Below are 18,063 nucleotides of genomic sequence, written 5' to 3'. Positions count from 1 at the left end.
TGAAAAGCACCTCAAGGTGTGAAATGAGGCCAGAGACAAGGAGAGAGGCTGATCAGACTGCAGACTGGGGGCCAATTGATAGGACGCCACCATATACCACAGCAGGACTCGGTGGAGTCCAGAATCCTAAATTCAAATCTGGTCGTCCACATGCTTATGGAGGTATATTTCTCAAGGTAGTGTCACGGAATCCTTGGGGTGTCCCTTCACCAGCTGGAAATATCTGTAGCTGGTGGTGCCTTCTGCCTGAGTATTGCTTGCACCCAATAAGCTTGTTCTACCCACTTTGCTTGGCAGGCTGCATTCACCTCACACTACCAGCTCAGATCCAACACCTGCCAAGGGTGAGTGAGGCACGGAGTGGCAAGGGGTGTGTGGGTAAGCAAGCATGGGGTCTTGCCACTGTGCACAGCCAGGCATACTGGCTGCTGCAGCAGGGCAGGCAGCTCCAGGTGCCAGCACAGGTGCCAGCTCTATGCAAGGCTGCAGGTGGACCAGATGTACCACACGTGGCTTCCACTACGGGCACCTGTGTTTAGACAAGGGGATCACAGTGGGATCTGGAAGCTTGGAGATGCGAGGAACCGCAGAGCCCCAAAGAAGGTGTCACAGCCCTGGCTTGGGGAACCCCTAGGTCAGGGCTCCCCAAAGGCCCACAGCTCCTCTCTCCTTCCTGTCACCCACAACATGGCAAGAGGGGCTGGGGCGCATTTCAGTCCAGCCATTCAGTGGGTCCTGAGTTCTTGTCCCACCTCCAGGAAGAATGAGGTACATGACAACTGGAGGGTGAGCAAGGTGGAGAGGAGCTTCGTTGAGTGACAGAACAGCTCTCAGGAGACCCAAAGTGGGTAGCTCCTTTCTGCAGCAGGTCTTCCTGACGAGTGTCCTGCTCTCAGTGGAGAGAAGGCCTAGAGTGGGTAACTCTTTTCCACAGGCAGGCTGTTCCAATGTCTGTTGGGGTCTAGCTGAGTCCAGGGTTTTTATGGTCTCAGAAGGGAGGAAGTGTGTGCTGATGGGTCCATGGGCAGCCATGGGTGGGCCTGAGAAAAGCACCATAAATTCTCACTCTGGGCCATAAACTCCATCCAAAACTGGCAGCCCGGCCTCCAGGGTTCAGGCTCTCCTTGGCTTAAAAGTGAGGTTTCACCAGGGACCCACCCCTTTCAGCCCAAGAACCTGTCTGCTTCCTGCCATCAACATGCCATCCACTATGCCCAGGCTGTTCATGCAGAGGAACACCTGCAGTCCAATGCCAAGCCACCCTTCAGCCCTGCTTCTGGCCTCCCTCCCTGAGCTCCTCAGTGCCCATAGCTTCAGAGGGGGGCCAAAGGAGAGTAGGGATGGGCTGGCATGTCAGCGCTGCCCCAAGTGTGCACATACCTGGCTAGATGGCAACAGTGCCTATGTTCAACTTCAACTTTGCTCCAAAATCAAAGTGGGTGCCAGGAGCAGAGAGAGACCAGGGAGCAGGAGCAGGCACTTTCAAGCCTGCAGGGGTAGGGGGCTGCTTTCTGAGCCCCTGAGAGTGCAAGGATGCCCAGATCTAGAGCTGCAGCTGGGCAGCTGCAGCTGTGCTTGGGAGTGCAGGACTCCTGCCCCTTTAACTTGATAGGGGACAGGGCTCCTGCCTGTTCCTGGTATCTACCAGCTCTACCACCCCTGCTGGAGCTGGTGTCCCTGCAGTGGCTGCTCCAGAAAGGCTACCACTATCAGTAAGAGATAGAACATTTTCAATATGGTATGGGAGTTTTCATTTATATTCTTGTTCTAGGTCCTGCAAATATCAAAGGTTTTTCTGCATGAGATAAAATTCATATTATCCTTACAATAATCCTATAGGTGGACACGACTCTTTTCCGTACTTTAGAAGAGGGAACCAAGGCACAAGATAACTGCATAGCTATCTGTGGCCACACAGCAGTGAGCAAGGTTTTGAAGAAGGCTGGTATTGCCATCCTAAGGTATCTTAACTACCGTACTGTGCTGCTTCACAAAACACTGCACCAAAACTTCTCACAGAAAATTCCTGGACAACAAGAAAGCTGATGCCAGTAATTTATTGGATTCACCTTTTAAGGTAATAAAAATTACCTCAGTCCATAATATATTTTATGCTGTAAAATTGATGTTTTTATAGCCCCTGCTGTTATAATGTCATTTTGTAAGAAAACATTCAGCACATAAAAACAAGGCTCTTCTCTTTCATCATTTACTGAACAGCTTAACGTTTTCAACACACACACACACACAAACACACACACACACACAAACAAAATTCAAACGTCTCAATAAAAATTTGTATTCAAAATAAATTATATTTATTTGTATTCAATAAAAATTTCTATTCAAAATAAATTGCATTGCAATGAAGTAGGCATTATTCTATACACAGATTTATGAAATCTACTTTTGACATTATAATGAGTCTTTTGCATACATAAATTGCTAAAGAAAGCATTGCCTAATAATTCTGTTTCAGAGAAGAATCAAACAATGTGCAACATACTAGATGCATCTCTTTAAAGGAAAGAATTATGTGGAATCTTTATAATTTACCTCTATGAGAGCATAGGATTGCTGGTTTTTCTATTTTGATTGATTTTTTTAAAAACATAGCCATGCGATAGACCAAAGTGTGATTTTTTTTTTTTTTTGTAAATCACACAGTAATTTACAACAGAAGAAGAAAAACTTAGTTTAACACAGTATCCAGTAGACTGGCAAAAGTGTAGTGATGCCCTACTCATGATGTGAATACACTGTGAGCAAGAAGCATACCCACACAGGTGTAACAACACTTTAAAAATGTATGTAAGTCTTGGAGATGAGCTAACTGTTAAGAAGATGACAGTGTCTTCAAAACAGTATCAGATAATTCCACATAAATTCTTGATTTAGTGGGTACAATTTTAAGTTTCAGATTTTTTAGTTACCTGTAATCATATTGGCAGTGAGTTCCAGAAATTTTCCTTTTTATGCTAATTAGATAAATGTCTTTGGGCGAAGTACTGAAACAAGTATTTAAAATGAGATGGGAAAATGCTACCTTTTAAAGACAAGAAGTAAATTCTTTAGCCAACTACCTCTTAAGCGAAGTTGTGTCATTTTGAACACCTGAATGTGTTAGAGTTGAATGAATTTGACTTAGAGCTGCAGATAAAGTGCCAGAAATGAAATTAAAACATCTGAACCTAACGTTAAAACAAAATAAATGTGGCTGCTTTGAGACATTGAATGGATAGCTGATAAATATCCATGGATAAATGGTAAAGTTTTTAATATTTAAAAATATGTACCATTGACTACTTCATACTGCTACAAAATGCATTTGAAATTTTTTTTCTGGCCAAGGAACCTATTCATCCACTCTCTCCAAATTAAATACCTACTAGAGAAATGTTGGCACTTATTAACCTTGTAATATGAATTAGAAACAAACTTGACCTTCATATATTCTTTTACGCTTATGAATCTATTTAATTGCATGATTTATCTGCATGATTCAGAATTTTCTTGATACCATGTAACTGAAGTAAGATTTAGAAATATATTTTCTTGATACCCTGTAACTGAAGTAAGATTTAGAAAGCTGAGGTGACAGTTGTCACCCATAATGCTGATAAATATAGGAATGAGTCGATTATAAATTTAAACCTTTTGTGGCATTATGTTACCAAAATATCTCTTTTTTAAAAAAATTTGTGGGTGCTGCATAGAGCTTTATTAAAATTACGGCTCAGCTGTTCAAATACTTGATGAGAAGACAGAAACCAGCAGAGGACATGCAGGAGTTTGAGCAAGAGCTGCTGAGGGCCAGAACCAGGGTGCAGTGTGGGGAGAGAGAAAAAAAGGAACCTGGGCTTAAGAGTTTAACAGTCATCGCATAATTGTCCCTATCTAAAAAAGTGTGCCCAATGTAACTTTGTCCTAGCAGCAGCTGCTGATTTGTTGTGATTTACCCAAAGAAGATTGGACAATCTCTAAAGAGAATTATGATGTTCATTCTAAGACCCGGTGCTGTATACAGTACATAAAAGTCCTTTCTTCCAGGCAGGCTGACCATTTGAACATGTGTAATTATAGAAAGAGAAAATAATCAGGCCCGTTGATTCCACTTAGATGACTGAAAGTTACCTGATCATGGGAGTATCCTCATGTCCTCATGTCTCTTTATTCTTAACTAACACATATTCATCTATTTTTTACTGGCAAGTGCCTCATAAAGCTAATATCCTATATTGCTTCATATAAAGGAAAAGGAAAACTTTTATTACCTCAATACATCCAGCAAGCAATTTATTCTTTAAAAAAAACTTTACTAGTGAATGAAATTTTAGTTTAATATAAAAAAACACAAAAACAAGTAAGACAAAAAACTTTCTTATCTATTCCCCTATTTTTTTTTTCAGTTGTTTCCCAAAAGCGGGGTACTGTGTCTTTGTATTCAAAAAATGGGTCATGGTAAAAAAAAAAAAAAAAAAAAAAGAAAAGAAAAAGGGAAAGAAAATGTGTAGTTCCTGGGAGATCACTACTGCAAACCAATATCTTTAACTTAGTATCTTCCTCCTCCTCCCACGTGCACTGATGAATGACATCTCGCCCAAAACACCCAACCCCACTCCCCAGCAGCATAGCTGTGGGCTATGTTGATCTGTTCACTGAAGAAATTTTACTGCTGAAATTCTATTTGGTGTAACGTTATCAATTGGCTTTTAATTTTAGAATAGTATTGCAAATGAACTCAGTGATTACCTATCAAATTATTAATACTTTGCTGTTCTGCTCTTTAAGTCAGAAAAGAGGATATGAGGTATTGAGCAAAGGGACTGCTCTGAAGGTTAAAAACCAAAACAACAGCAACAACAAAAACATTGTTAATGTGGCCTCGTACCTTTCAATTACACCCATTGCCTGCGTACAAAGATTTCTCCATTTGGCAGGCCACAAGTGCTGAAATAAATGAGTGTCTTAAGTATTCCACTTTTGATAAGAAATAAAGATTATTTGTAATTTCACTGAAGGGACTGCTTTTTTTCTTTCACTGTGACTTCACAGAATGTGAAGTTGAACATTGAAATAGTATCTTGATAATATTACTTTAAAATCTCACTTTGCCTGACTGTATCAAATAACCATTGGTGGCTGAAGAGAAATTTGAGCAAGCCGAACAACTAATGCTTTCAATCTTTACATAGTCTCTGTGAGATCAAATATAAATTATATGTACTTTTATTCTTATAAATAGGTTTATTGAACTCCTTGCTGAGTGTATTTTTTTCTGACCTAGTAAGTGAGGTATTATCTGAGGCAAAACAGCATGGAGAGTGTTTATTTACCAGATGGGGAGGATAAGGAAACCAGGATCTCGTAACGGACTTGACATGAATGGTGTGTACTGTGCCCTTTCCTTTGGAGCTTCAGCAGCTACTAAATCCTGCTGGGCTTCCTATTGCTGGCTGACAAGAAACAGAAGCCTCTTCCCACAAGTGACTGGTGGCAGATGGATCAAGCCACTGAAATGCTATGCCCCAGACTTTAATCTGTCCAGCTGAACTGGGTCATTACAGAGTGTGCTTTCGCACACTGCTGCTCTTAGGCTGCAATTTATGTGTAGTGTGGGCAATAGTTAGTTTAATTTAGCACATTTATTTTAAACACCTACTATATGCCTGGCAAGGTGCTGTGTGCAAAGGTTAAAAAAAAAAAAGACATGGACACAATGTATTAGCTTGTTGTGTTTCATTTTTAAAGGGAGTAATGAACATAAATCTAAGAAGACATGTAATTGAAATAAATCAGCATACCTTGGTCCTCAATTGTCCTTTAGATTAGCAAATTCATTCATGAGTAATTAATGACCAGAGCAGTTAGGGAAATGAACAGGATAAATATGAATAGGTATTTAGGGTAAGAGAATAATATATTTTAAAAATCTCAAAAATTTTAATTGCACATATGGAATTTTAAGTAATGGCTATTATTATTTACTTTTTGGATTTAGATTTAGAATTACAGAGAACAATATAATAACAATTTTATATTGTTCTAATCTCCTATCTACTTATTTATCTATCTATCCATTTATCCTTTCATCCACCATATATCCATCCATCTGGTTATTTCTATTTATCTAAAGTTTTCTTTGGTGAAAACTGAGTTTCCTAATCATTTCTCATATACACTACTATAATTTTTTCATTTATACCTAATAATTAAAATAATTGAGCTCTGGATCAGGCACATTGCCTAGGATTTTTATCCTGAGAAAGCTGGCTCCTGGGTAATACTGCCTGAAAATGATGCTGGCAAAAGCATCCAAAATACCAAAGGAAAATCTTATTCTAGAGGTTTTATGAGCCCAGAAAGTCCTTCCTCTAAACAACTTGCCCACTTTTGCATGTGTTGCCATCTTTTCATTCTTAAGCACTTTGAGAAACATAAACTGGAAAACACGATCTGTTTTTAGACTTATCCTTTAGCCCAAGTTTTAGGGAGAAAAAGTGGGGAAGACTTGTGGGCCTATTTTATAGATGTGAGTGTATGAGAACATCCTGTGGCATCCAAGCTGGAATCAGCTAAAAGTATTTTTTTGAAAAAACCCAACAGGTAGACTAATTTGGTGGATGAGTTAAATAAAACTCAAATTATGTTTGCTATTTCACCATTTGCTATTCAAGTGTCCAGCAATAAAATAAAAGGTCTGGCCTCTGTTTTAGACAATTCCATGAGTCTAAAGACTAGCAAGACAATTTTATCTGAGATTTAAGGCAAATTATATGTCAGTGACATTTTTTTAAGATAGGCTTTCACTTTAATTAACATATAAAATATGCCTCTTCAAAACCCCAATACATTAGCACAATGATTTTATTTCAAACCAGAATGGAGGTAGGCATATTTTGATTGAATTGTACATATTCTTTCCAAAAGAGTGCTTTAAAAACGTGACAAATGCTTCCTTACTGAAGGAAGAGCACTTCTTTCAAACAGAAATGCAGCACCAATCTGAATATGAAGTTTGGAAGGCAAGCTACACAACGTATTATTTCTTTATTAGAGAATTTACTGCTTTAAAATGTGTTAACAGTCATAGGCTGATTCTCAAAGTTTTTGTGGTGACACGGACCTAAGGAATTTTACTGCAGTTTGAAATACCTGGGTTCAATTCCTTGACTTATAGACATTAAGAGCATTATTTGAATTATTTGAAATCACAGATTTTACCCAGAGAATCAGACTCAGTAGGTCTGGAGGAGCCTGGAAATCTATATAAGGGCCAGAGTTATAACTGGGAAACCTGCCAATCAAACCTTTGCCAGGGTGTAATATGTGTTTAGTGGATTCATTTATGAACTGAAACATGATTGATTTAATGTGCAGTTCTAGTTTCCTAATGGTTTTGACTCTTCCATTTCATTCAAGTGTTAGTTTTGGTTTAAAAAATACTCTCTAAAAGTAATTTCCATCTTCCCCACACTACCTACCTCTAGAAAGCTGCTTATTCTTTTACATTGATGCAAATATCACCACCTTCAAGTGGCCATTCATCATTATTATAGCTGAACGTAATCCCTTTTTACACAGAAATTATTCTTCCACAGACTTGATTTTACTAATTTGCATTTTGGTGGGATATGTGTGTCTATTTGAGAAATGTGCCTTTAAAATTATTGTGGAGTCTATTGTAAGATTTTCTTGATAACATTACTACCTGGCATTTTAAAATTACTGTACTAGATATTTGCTATTATTATTATTATTTGCTATTATTATTAGGTGTGGTTAGTTTTAATACTATGAATTCTGAAAATCAGTTCATCAGCTTTCTCTCTTCACCTTGAATGAAAGTAGATTTGAAGGCAAGTTTGTGGTTGAGCTATAATAAGGAAGGGAACACCTTTAGGTTTGTCACTGGCCCAACTTTTTGTCTCTTCCATTGCATTGCTTGTCTCCCATTTAATTTATGTAATTTTTTGTCACTTAATGAATTGATGGAAGCTGCATGATCTTCCTTCTGGAGAAGGGTAAAGTACGTAAAAATAAGTAAGTACACATGTTTTTCTTTATCCTACTAATCGAACTGCACACAAATATGAAGGAATTAAAGAATAGCTTAATTTTAGGACACAGCAAATTATAGAAAGTTGGCATTTAAACAGAAGAGTTTGAGAGGGGGAAAGTATGTATAGAAGACACAGTGGAGGTCACTGTGTGGTAGTAAACAATTTTCTTCTCAATTTGCTTTGCTGTCATTTGAAGAAACATACACATTTTTGTGCATCTGTCCTTTGCGAACTTCCGTACCATTTTCAGTGGGGTAGATGTTCTTTTTGTGATAGAGGCAGGTGGGGTGAGATTTCAGGATCACTGCATGGCCTTATAGTAAAACTAGCCTGATAATTTGGAAGCCCAGTGTCACATAATATCAAACAGCCCCTGGGCGTGTTCATTATTGCTTTTCCCGGGAAGTTTTTTTCTAAAAATGTTAAATTTCTTAAGTGGTGTTTTTAAACTGCTGTCTTATACTGAAATTTTTAACCATAAGAACAACAAAAAACAATCCCCCTTTTATAAATAGTACTGGATGACTAGAAATAGATTTCCAACCATGAAATCTCTCAAAAGCTCAGAATGTTTTTGCAAACCACAAGAGCATTACTTCTCCACAAGAGCATTATGGCTGTGGTTTATAATGTCATCTGGATTTCTTGATTGATTTATAGTGTAGTTATCCAGCCATCTCAATTTATTAGCTTAAGCATTTTTTCTAGACTTAACTTACATGTCTGGTCAAATCAAGGCTTCTCTTTAGTTCCCAATAATGCCAAATTGCTTGAATCCTGCAAATTCCACATTAGTGAAAGGTCTCTCAGCTCCCTCAAGATTTATGTCTCCAACTTTCATTGAACAGAACTATTCAATCAAAAGACTTACACTATGTGAAAATTGGTGACAACCTGTTTTGGTTGGGAGGGCAAAGCTACCAGAGATGGCAAAGATCTATTGACTGAACACCAGAACTCCTTCCAAATTATACCAAGCCCCACTTGGAGGGGAATTCTGTGTCTGGAACTTAGGCAGTGAAATGTGAGCACCATATATAAATTTAATTGTCTCCTATTTAGCTCTATTGGTATTTTTTTCTCATGTGCTAATCCTATATTTTCTGGCTATTAGTAAGTAGAGAAACCAAATAAATCTGCCATTTTAAAATGTGTTACCGTTATACAGTAATTACTAGCAATAGAAACAATTCCAGAACTTATATCCTAGCACACAAATAAGTAGGGTAAGAAAACTGTACAGAATAAACTATTAAAATAGTTACTGCGCATAATTGCTCAGTAAAATAACGATTTTAGAGTAAAAATGATAATTGGATAAAACTGTAACAGTATATTTTGATATTCATGGTAGGCATTTAGATAACAACTGTGTAAAACAAAAGGAATCTGGAGATATATTTTAAGAAATTCTCTAAATATATCAAAATCTTTGTTATTAAGACTCTTCACCTCTTATTTATCATGTTCTTACAAATGTTTTAATTTTAGGTCAGTACTTTTATGTAATCCATTTGGAGTTTGAATCCATTTGGGATTTGAATTCTCAGCACACTTGTGTTACTGAGCAAGAGTGATAAATGTTTGGGTGTAGAATCTTACTTTTGGAGTTCTGACTCAAAGAACAATTTAACCAAAGAGTAAAATTGGGAATATAATATAGGAAATACTTTTGAACACTTACTTTCAGAAATTTAATGTAACTTGCACCACCTTTCCCCAAGTTGCTGACTGAAGTGAAAATTTACGTTTTCTTCATTTCTGATGATAGCAATTATGTCTGTGCTTTTGATGACTTCTCTTAATGTTCTTTATTTTAAGCAGTAGATATTTCTTCATTTCGTAATTTTTAGGAAAAGAATTGGGGAGGGCAAAACAGTGAGTCAAATATGGATTTCAAAAGGCAGATATGTATCTTTTTGAGATCTTCAAATGCAAATAATCTTTCTGGTCTAAAATCTTAAGTTGTTTAACAGTAAAAAAAAAAGTCAAATCTTTTTATGTCTTTCTTAATCAAATCTGAGATGTTGATATTTCACCGAGACACAGTTTTTAATGGAAGACATGTGCCTATGTTGATTGTAATTTTATATATTTACTAATATTTATGAAAATAGATACAGAAAATGACTTTAACTTTGCAATTTCAAGAGACAAGATAGTTTGTATCAAATTATTTGTATCATAACCACTTATGTAAATTATGTTGACAAGCATGCATCAACTTTACAGATATACTGTTATTCTCAGAAGACTGCCTAGTGAAAAGTAAAAATTATGATATAGAAAAAAAGAGAATACATATGGATCAGAAAGCCAATGCCTGTCCTTAGAGTTAGGGGATTCTCCTTTTGGCTATAACCTTTGAGCATCCAGTCTCAGCATTTTATACCAAGGGGATATTTTCACAGACTTTGTGTCACTGAATCTGATCATAGCCTACTTGCTGACTGTTAAACATCTTATGCTGGGAATGAGATCTTATTATTCTTCACACTCTTACTTTTCTATAGTATCTGTACCTTGCATCTTTTCTTAAATTTCTGGACATAAGAAGGGCCTCATTAATACATGGCTCTGTAGATCTTATTGGCTTCATTATACATGTCATTTAGCATTTCTTTTCTAATGGGCGAGAAAACCCATAAGGAAGCAGGATTAGCATTTCGTATGGTTAAATGTCTTCACAATGTCAATACCAATAAATATCTGTTGAAATCTAGGACTGGATAGAATCTAGTATTGTAAATTCTAAGCATGAGCCTTGGGCCAGTATCTTAACCTCTCTAAGCTTCAGCTTCCTTGTCTTGCTACATGGGCATAATGCTGACCTCATATATTGCTATATTAAATATGACAAAAGTTCTAACCATATCTGCCACATAGAAATTTCTCAATGATTGTCTTCCCTACTTCCACAGCCAGCCAGATACATGACATTTATGACTATTACCACTTTTTGTGCTTGATATTAAAAGTTTAGTAATCTCTGCTTTATGTGTTTGTATTTTATTTATTTATGAATACAATTGTTGAAGGTAGAAGTTTATATTTCTTTGTGCTTACCATGTCATATTAACAGAGTGTTGAGTAGTGTTGGGTGCATGGTAAATGTTGAACACAGCTGCTTACTGATTGGTTGACATAAGCCAAAACTTCTTAAAACTAACACTTTTGATATAAAACCCTGCCCAGGTGTGTGCTCATTAACATGGGTAATTAAGAGTTGCCCATGAAAATCACATCTCTAATAGTAACTACATTGGGGTAGAGAGGATAAAAGTTATGACTACAGAGGAAGAAATAACTAATTAAGTAGTTGTTAAACCGGAAAATGTTTTAAGCTGCATTATTGCATATCCTCTAAGCAAGTTAGAAATATTGCCATTTCTAGTAATGGGCTTTCCTCTGCTTGTGTGGGTAATTATGTCACACAGAATTGGAGATGCTGCCAGGGATGTTGGGATGAAATTGTCACTGGGGATTTATCTAACAGGAATCATCTAGAGGAAATTTAAAATTTTTTAATTCACTGAAACAATCATATCAGTTACACATATTTTTCTCTTGGTTTTATACCATAGGGTTTTAAAGATGATAACTTCTAATTCATATAATAAAGCATGCAATTTATGATTTTCCAAATGTATTGAGAATATTTATTTATTTTGTAATGGTATTTATTTCTTAACAAGCTCTCTGCCTCATAATCGAAGTCCTATTATAAATAACCCATAAGTTGCTTTCACATAGAATATAACTTAAACATCATTTTATTTACTCAGAAATAAGTCTTTAATATTTTCTCTTCACAGGCTAGAAATATAGTGTATATATGTCTTAACAAAGACAAGAAAGGTAAATTCATAATACAATACAGACACTAAAAATACAAAAATTCATAGACCACCTTTTTTGGTAAATTGTCCTTATGTCTGCCAATAATATTATTAAAGGTTAATGTAAACTCTAGGGTGAGATGTTAGGCTTACCTATGACAGATTGGAAAGAGGATTCTGGAACATTTCAAAGGTAAAAGAAAATAGGACTTGACAGATTAAAGAGCTCTGAGCTGTGCTCACCTTTCTCAAACTGCCCTTTATCAGATGGATTAATGCGTTCTTACCATTGAAAAAGACAGGCTGCTACCCAAGACAGTAACCAAAGAGATTGCTGACTGTGACCTGGCATTAGTAGAAGAAGAACGGGAAATGTTTATTTCCCTGTCACTATACTGAAAGAAATAGACAGCTTGAGGCCTGTGGCTTATCTTAAAATAGCTTCTTTAACACAAAGAAACACGTTGGAAAATAACAATACAGGAAATGTAAAGGCTACATGCCTAAAACTTGAGGCATCTGTCCAAAGAGCATATTTACTTGGTAAATTCAAGTTACTCTGCAATTTAGACTTATTTTTAATATGAATGGAGTAGGTCAGACTCCTTTCTGGTTTAGTAAAACTTGAAAAAGTCTTTCTGTTTGATTATCTTCTTAATTTATCGATTAGAATATTTTAAAACTTCTTATATGAACATTATTAAGGTATACATTTCATAAAATTAAATGCATGTATTTTAAGTGTACGGCTTCCTGAGTTTTCAAAACACATATATCCCTATATAAACAACATCCTGGTAAGTATATAGCGCAAGTCTGTCATCCCCTCAAATTATCTTATGCCTTTTGAACTCAATCTTACTCCTTTATCCCTGGCCGCAGGTAAATACTGATCAGCTTGGTTTCACTAAATTATTAAATTTGCCTCCTCTAGATTTCACATAAATAAAAGTATCCAATGTGTTCTCTTTTGTGTCTGACTTGTTTTTCTCAGTATGTTTTCTAATATTATCCATGTTGTGTAATTAGTAGTTTGTTTCATTTGGATTGCTGAGCATTAATCCCATTATATGAGGGTTGCACAACTTGTTTACAGATTCACTCTGGTACACACTGGTTGTTTCCAGCTTCTTACTATTATGAATAAAACTGCTGTAAGTGTACACATCTTTTTGTGGACATATCTTTTTATTTTTAGGGTAATTCACTAGGAGAGGATTTGCTGGGTCAAATGTATATATGTATTTCAGCTATGTGTAGAAGTAACCACACTCCTATCTTCTATACATACTCTGAAATCTGGGTGTTTTTCAAACCCCAATTCTTGACTTCTGTGCATTTGCAGGCTCAAAAACACATGGAAGCTGCCAAGGCTTGGGGCTTGCACCCTCTGAAGCCATGGCCTGAGCTCTACATTGGCCCCTTTCAGCAAGGGCAAGAGCAGCTGGGATGCAGGGCACCAAGTCGCTAGGGTGCACATAGCACAGGGACTCTCTGAGCCTGGCCCATGAAACCATTTTCCCTCCAAGACCTCCAGGCCTATGATGGGAGGGGCTGCCTTGAAGACCTCTGACATGCCCTGGAGACATTTTCCCCATTGTGTTGGGGAATAACATTCAGCTCCTTGGTTGCTTATGCAAATTTCAGCAGCTGGCTTGAATTTCTCCTTAGAAAATGGGATTTTCTTTTCTATCACATTGTCAGGCTGCAAATTTTCCAAATTTTTATGCTCTGCTTCCCTTATAAAACTGAATGCCTTAACAGCATCCAAGTCACATCTTGAATGTTTTGCTGCTTAGAAATTCCTTCCACCAGATACCCTAAATCATCTCCCTCAAATTTAAAGTTCCACAAATCTCTAGTGCAGGGGCAAAATGCCACCAGTCTCTTTACTAAAACATAACAAGAGTCACCTTTGCTCCACTTTCCAACAAGTTTCTAATTTCCATCAGAGACCACCACAGCCTGGACTTTATTGTCCATATCACTATCAGCATTTGGGCACAGCCATTCGACAAGTCTTTAGGAGGTTCCGAACTTTCCCACATATTCCTGTCTTCTTCTGAGCCCTCTAAACTGTTCCAACTGCTGCCTGTTACCCAGTTCCAAAGTCACTTCCACATTTTCAGTTATGTTTACAGCAGCACTCCTCACTCTACTGGTACCAATTTACTGTATTAGTCCATTTTCATGCTGCTAATAAAGCATACCAAGACTGGGTAATTTATACAAGAAAGAGGTTCAATGGACTCACAGTTCCACATGGTTGGGGAGGCCTCACAATCAGGGCAGAAGGCAAGGAGGAGCAAGTCACATCTTACATGGATGGTAGCAGGCAAAAAAAGAGCTTGTGCAGGGAAACTCCCCCTTATAAAACCATCAAATCTTGTGAAATTTAATCACGATCATGAGAACAGCACAGGAAAGACCTGCCCCCATAATTCAATTACCCCCCAACTGGGTTCCTCACACAACATGTGGGAATTGTGGGAACTAAAATCATAGGTGATATGGTTTGACCATATCCCCACCCAAATCTCACCTTGAGTTATAATAATCCCCAACATCAAAGACAGAGCCAGGTGGAGATAATGGAATCTTGAGGGCAGTTTTCCCCATACTGTTCTCAGGGTAGTGAATAAGTCTCATGAAATCTGATGGTTTTATGAATGAGAGTTCTCCTGAACAAGCTCTCTTTCCTGCACGACATAAGATGTGACTTTGCTCCTCATTCACCTTCTGCCATGATTGTGAGGTCTCCCCAGCCATGGGGAACTGTGAGTCAATTAAGCCTCTTTCCCCTATAAATTACCCAGTCTCAGGTATGTCTCTATCAGCAGCATGAAACTGGACTAATACAGTGAAATGGTATCAGTAGAGTGGGGCACTACTGTAAAGATAACCAAAAATGTGAAAGCAACTTTGAAACTAGGTAACAGGCAGGGGTGGAACAGTTTGGAGGGCTCAGAAGAAGAAAGGAAGGTGTGGGGAAGTTTGGAACTCCCTAGAGACTTCTTGAATGGTTTTGACCAAAATGCTGATAGTGATACAGACAATAAAGTCCAGGCTGAGGTGGTCTCAGATGGAGATAAGAAACTTGTTGGGAACTGGAGCAAAGGTGACTCTTGCTATGTTTCAGCAGACACTGGCAGTATGTTGCCCTTGCCTAAGAAATTTGTGGAACTTTGAACTTGAGAGAGATGATTTAGGACATCTGGCAGAAGACATTTTTAAGTAGCAAAGCATTCAAGAAGTGTCTTGGGTGCTGTTAAAACCATTCATTTTTATGCATTCACAAAAATATAGTTTGGAATTGGAACTTATGTTTAAAAGGGAAGCAGAGCATAAAAGTTTGGAAAATGTGCAACCTGATGATGTGATAAAAAAAGGAAAAACCTATTTTCTGAGGAGAAATTCAAGTCAGCTGCAGAAATTTGCATAAGTAACAAAGAGCCAAATATTAATCATCAAGACAGTGAGAAAAATGTCTCCAGGGCATGTCAGAGGTCTTCATGGTCAGCCCTTCTATCACATGCCTGGAGGCCTAGGAGGGAAAATGCTTTCGTAGGTCAGAACCAGTGGCCTTGCTGCTTTGTGCAGTCTTGGACTTCGTGACCTGCATCCCAGCTGTGGTTAAAGGGGCCAACATAGAGCTCAGGCTATTGCTTCAGAGGTTGCAAGCCCCAAGGCTATGTGGCTTCCACATGGTGTTGGGTCTGTGGGTGCACAGAATTCAAGAGTTGAAGTTTGGGAACCTCCACCTAGATTTCAGAGAATGTATGGAAATGCCTGAATGTCCAGGCAGAAGTCTGCTGCAGAGGTGGAGCCCCCATGGAGAACATCTGCTGGGGCAGTGCAAAAGAGAAATGTGGGGTTGAAGCCCTCATACAGAGTCCCCACTGGGGCACTGCCTCGTGGAGCTGTGAGAAGAGGGCCACTGTCTTCCAGACCCCAGAATGGTAGCTACACTGAGAGCTTGCACCATCCACCTGGAAAAGCTGCAGACACTCAGTGCCAGCCCATGAAAGCAGCCAGGAGGGAGGCTGTACTCTGCAAAGCCACAGGGTCAGAGCTTTCCAAGGCCATAGAAGCCCACCAGTTGCATCACCATGACCTGGATATGAAACATGCAGTCAAAGGTGATCATTTTGGAACTTTAAGATCTGAGTGCCCTGTTGGATTTCAGACATGCACAGGGGTTGTATCCCCCTTCATTTTGGCCAATTTCTCCCATTTGGAACAGGTGTATTTACCCAGTGCCTGTACCTTCATTGTATCTTGGAAATAACTAACTGCCTTTTGATTTTACAGGCTCATAGGCAGAAGGGACTTGCCTTGTCTCAGATAAGACTTTGGATGGTGGACTTTGAGTTAATGCTAAAATGAGTTAAGACTTTGGGGGACTGTTGGGAAGACATAACTAGTTTTGAAATGTGAGGACATGAGATTTGGGAGGGGCCAGCGTGGAGTGATATGGTTTGGCTGTCCCCCATCCAAATCTCACCTTGAATAGTAATAATCCCCACATCTCAAGGGTGGGAACAGGTGGAGATAACTGAATCACAGGGGCAGTTTCCCTTATACTGTTCTCATGATAGTGAAGATGTCTCATGAGATATGATGATTTTATAAATGAGAGTTCCCCTGAAGAAGCTCTCCTGACTGCTGCATGTAAGACATGCCTTTCCTCCTCATTTGCCTTCCACCATGATTGTGAGGCCTCCCCAGCCATGTGGAACTGTGAATCAATTAAACTTCTTTTCTTTTTAAATTACCCAGTCTCAGGTATGTCTTTATTATCAGCATGAGAACAGACTAATACAATAGGTAAAAACTTACTAGTGCCATTTTGTTCATTGTTTTCTGGTTGGTTTGTATCATGTTTACACACAACAACTGAGGAGCTTGGAGAGCCTAAGTAACTTGCTCACTAACCACAAAGCCAATAAATTGTAGTGTGAGGATTTGAAACCAGGCAGGGAGCTCTGTAACTGGTATGCTGGCCTGTTCTACTTTTCTCGCTTGTTACCTTTTGGTGTTCAGATTGTTGTGGGTGAGCAAGAAGCAGAACTGATTCTAGCAGCAGCACTAGATTTCATGTTTGTCTCTTTTCCTAAATTTTGACCTATTTCATTTGTGTTGTTGTCATGAAACTGCAGCTTCTTATCTTCACCTGCCACAAACCTGCTCATAGCCACAGACTTCAAATGCATTGTACTTTTTGACCTTATTTTTCTATTGCTTCTCAGACTTCATGGTCTCTTGCTTTCTCATCTATTTTGGAGTTGTTTTGGAAAGCAAAATTTTCCAAAATTATTTTAAGGCAACTTTATTATGTCATTTATTCACAGGAAACAAAAATAACATTTAGGATTTCTGACACACTTTTAGATAAGTTTTTTTACAAATTTTGACAGAAAAGAACTTACTGTTTAAATATATTCCTACCTCAATTCTAAAGAAATATTCACTACTTCAAAATGAAATTTAAGACCTTTAAGATTTTTAAATGTTAGAATCATTATTTTTTATATACTAAGAAACATCTAGATAAGCAGAAAGCTAATATGAAAGTGTTTAGTGGCTCTCTAGTAACCCCTAAAATATAGTTGACCCTTGAGAAACATGAGGTTAGAGGGACTGACCCCCACCATAACCCCTCAAAAACTTACCTATTAATAGCTTACTGTTGACCAGATGTCTTACTGATGTATAGAGTTGATTAACACAAATATTGTATGTTATATGCATTAAGTATTCTGTTCTTACAATGAAGTAAGCTGGGAAAAATAAAATGTTACTAAGAAAATCACAAGAAACAGAAAATATACTTACTATTCATTATGTGGGAAAAGGTCATTACAAAGGTCTTCATCCTCATTATATTCACATTGAGTAGGCTGAGAGGAGGAAGGGCAAAGTCTGGTCTTGCTGTCTCAGGAGTGGCAGAGGTGGAAAAGATGGAGGAGGTGGAAGAGGAAGCAGGAGAAAGAGACAGTCAGTAGAAATTTATGGAAATACATCATAACTTTCATCTTACTTTTTGCTTTTAAATTTCTCTAAAAATATTTCTACATGATATCAGTCCTACTTCCCTGCTGGGTTGGTTTCAGTGCCTGTGTCATAGAAGGGTCCTTGAAATAAAATAAAAAAAACTCAAA

At 37.9% G+C, this 18,063-nt stretch overlaps 1 long non-coding RNA gene across 1 annotated transcript in view; it reads right to left on the bottom strand.

Annotated features, from left to right (window-relative positions):
- LOC134810081 (uncharacterized) overlaps positions 1 to 18,063 on the bottom strand; it is a 156,200-nt gene that overhangs the window by 52,491 nt on the left and 85,646 nt on the right. The window contains exon 3 of the long non-coding RNA XR_010157245.1: positions 17,738 to 17,833. This is a non-coding gene — a long non-coding RNA (uncharacterized LOC134810081). The remainder of the gene's footprint in view (positions 1 to 17,737; positions 17,834 to 18,063) is intronic.

Source organism: Pan troglodytes, chromosome 4 (assembly GCF_028858775.2).
Source record: "Pan troglodytes isolate AG18354 chromosome 4, NHGRI_mPanTro3-v2.0_pri, whole genome shotgun sequence".
Taxonomy (NCBI): Eukaryota; Metazoa; Chordata; class Mammalia; order Primates; family Hominidae; genus Pan; species Pan troglodytes.
Note: the sequence above shows the minus strand (reverse complement) of the source record. Positions and strands in the feature narration are given on the sequence as shown.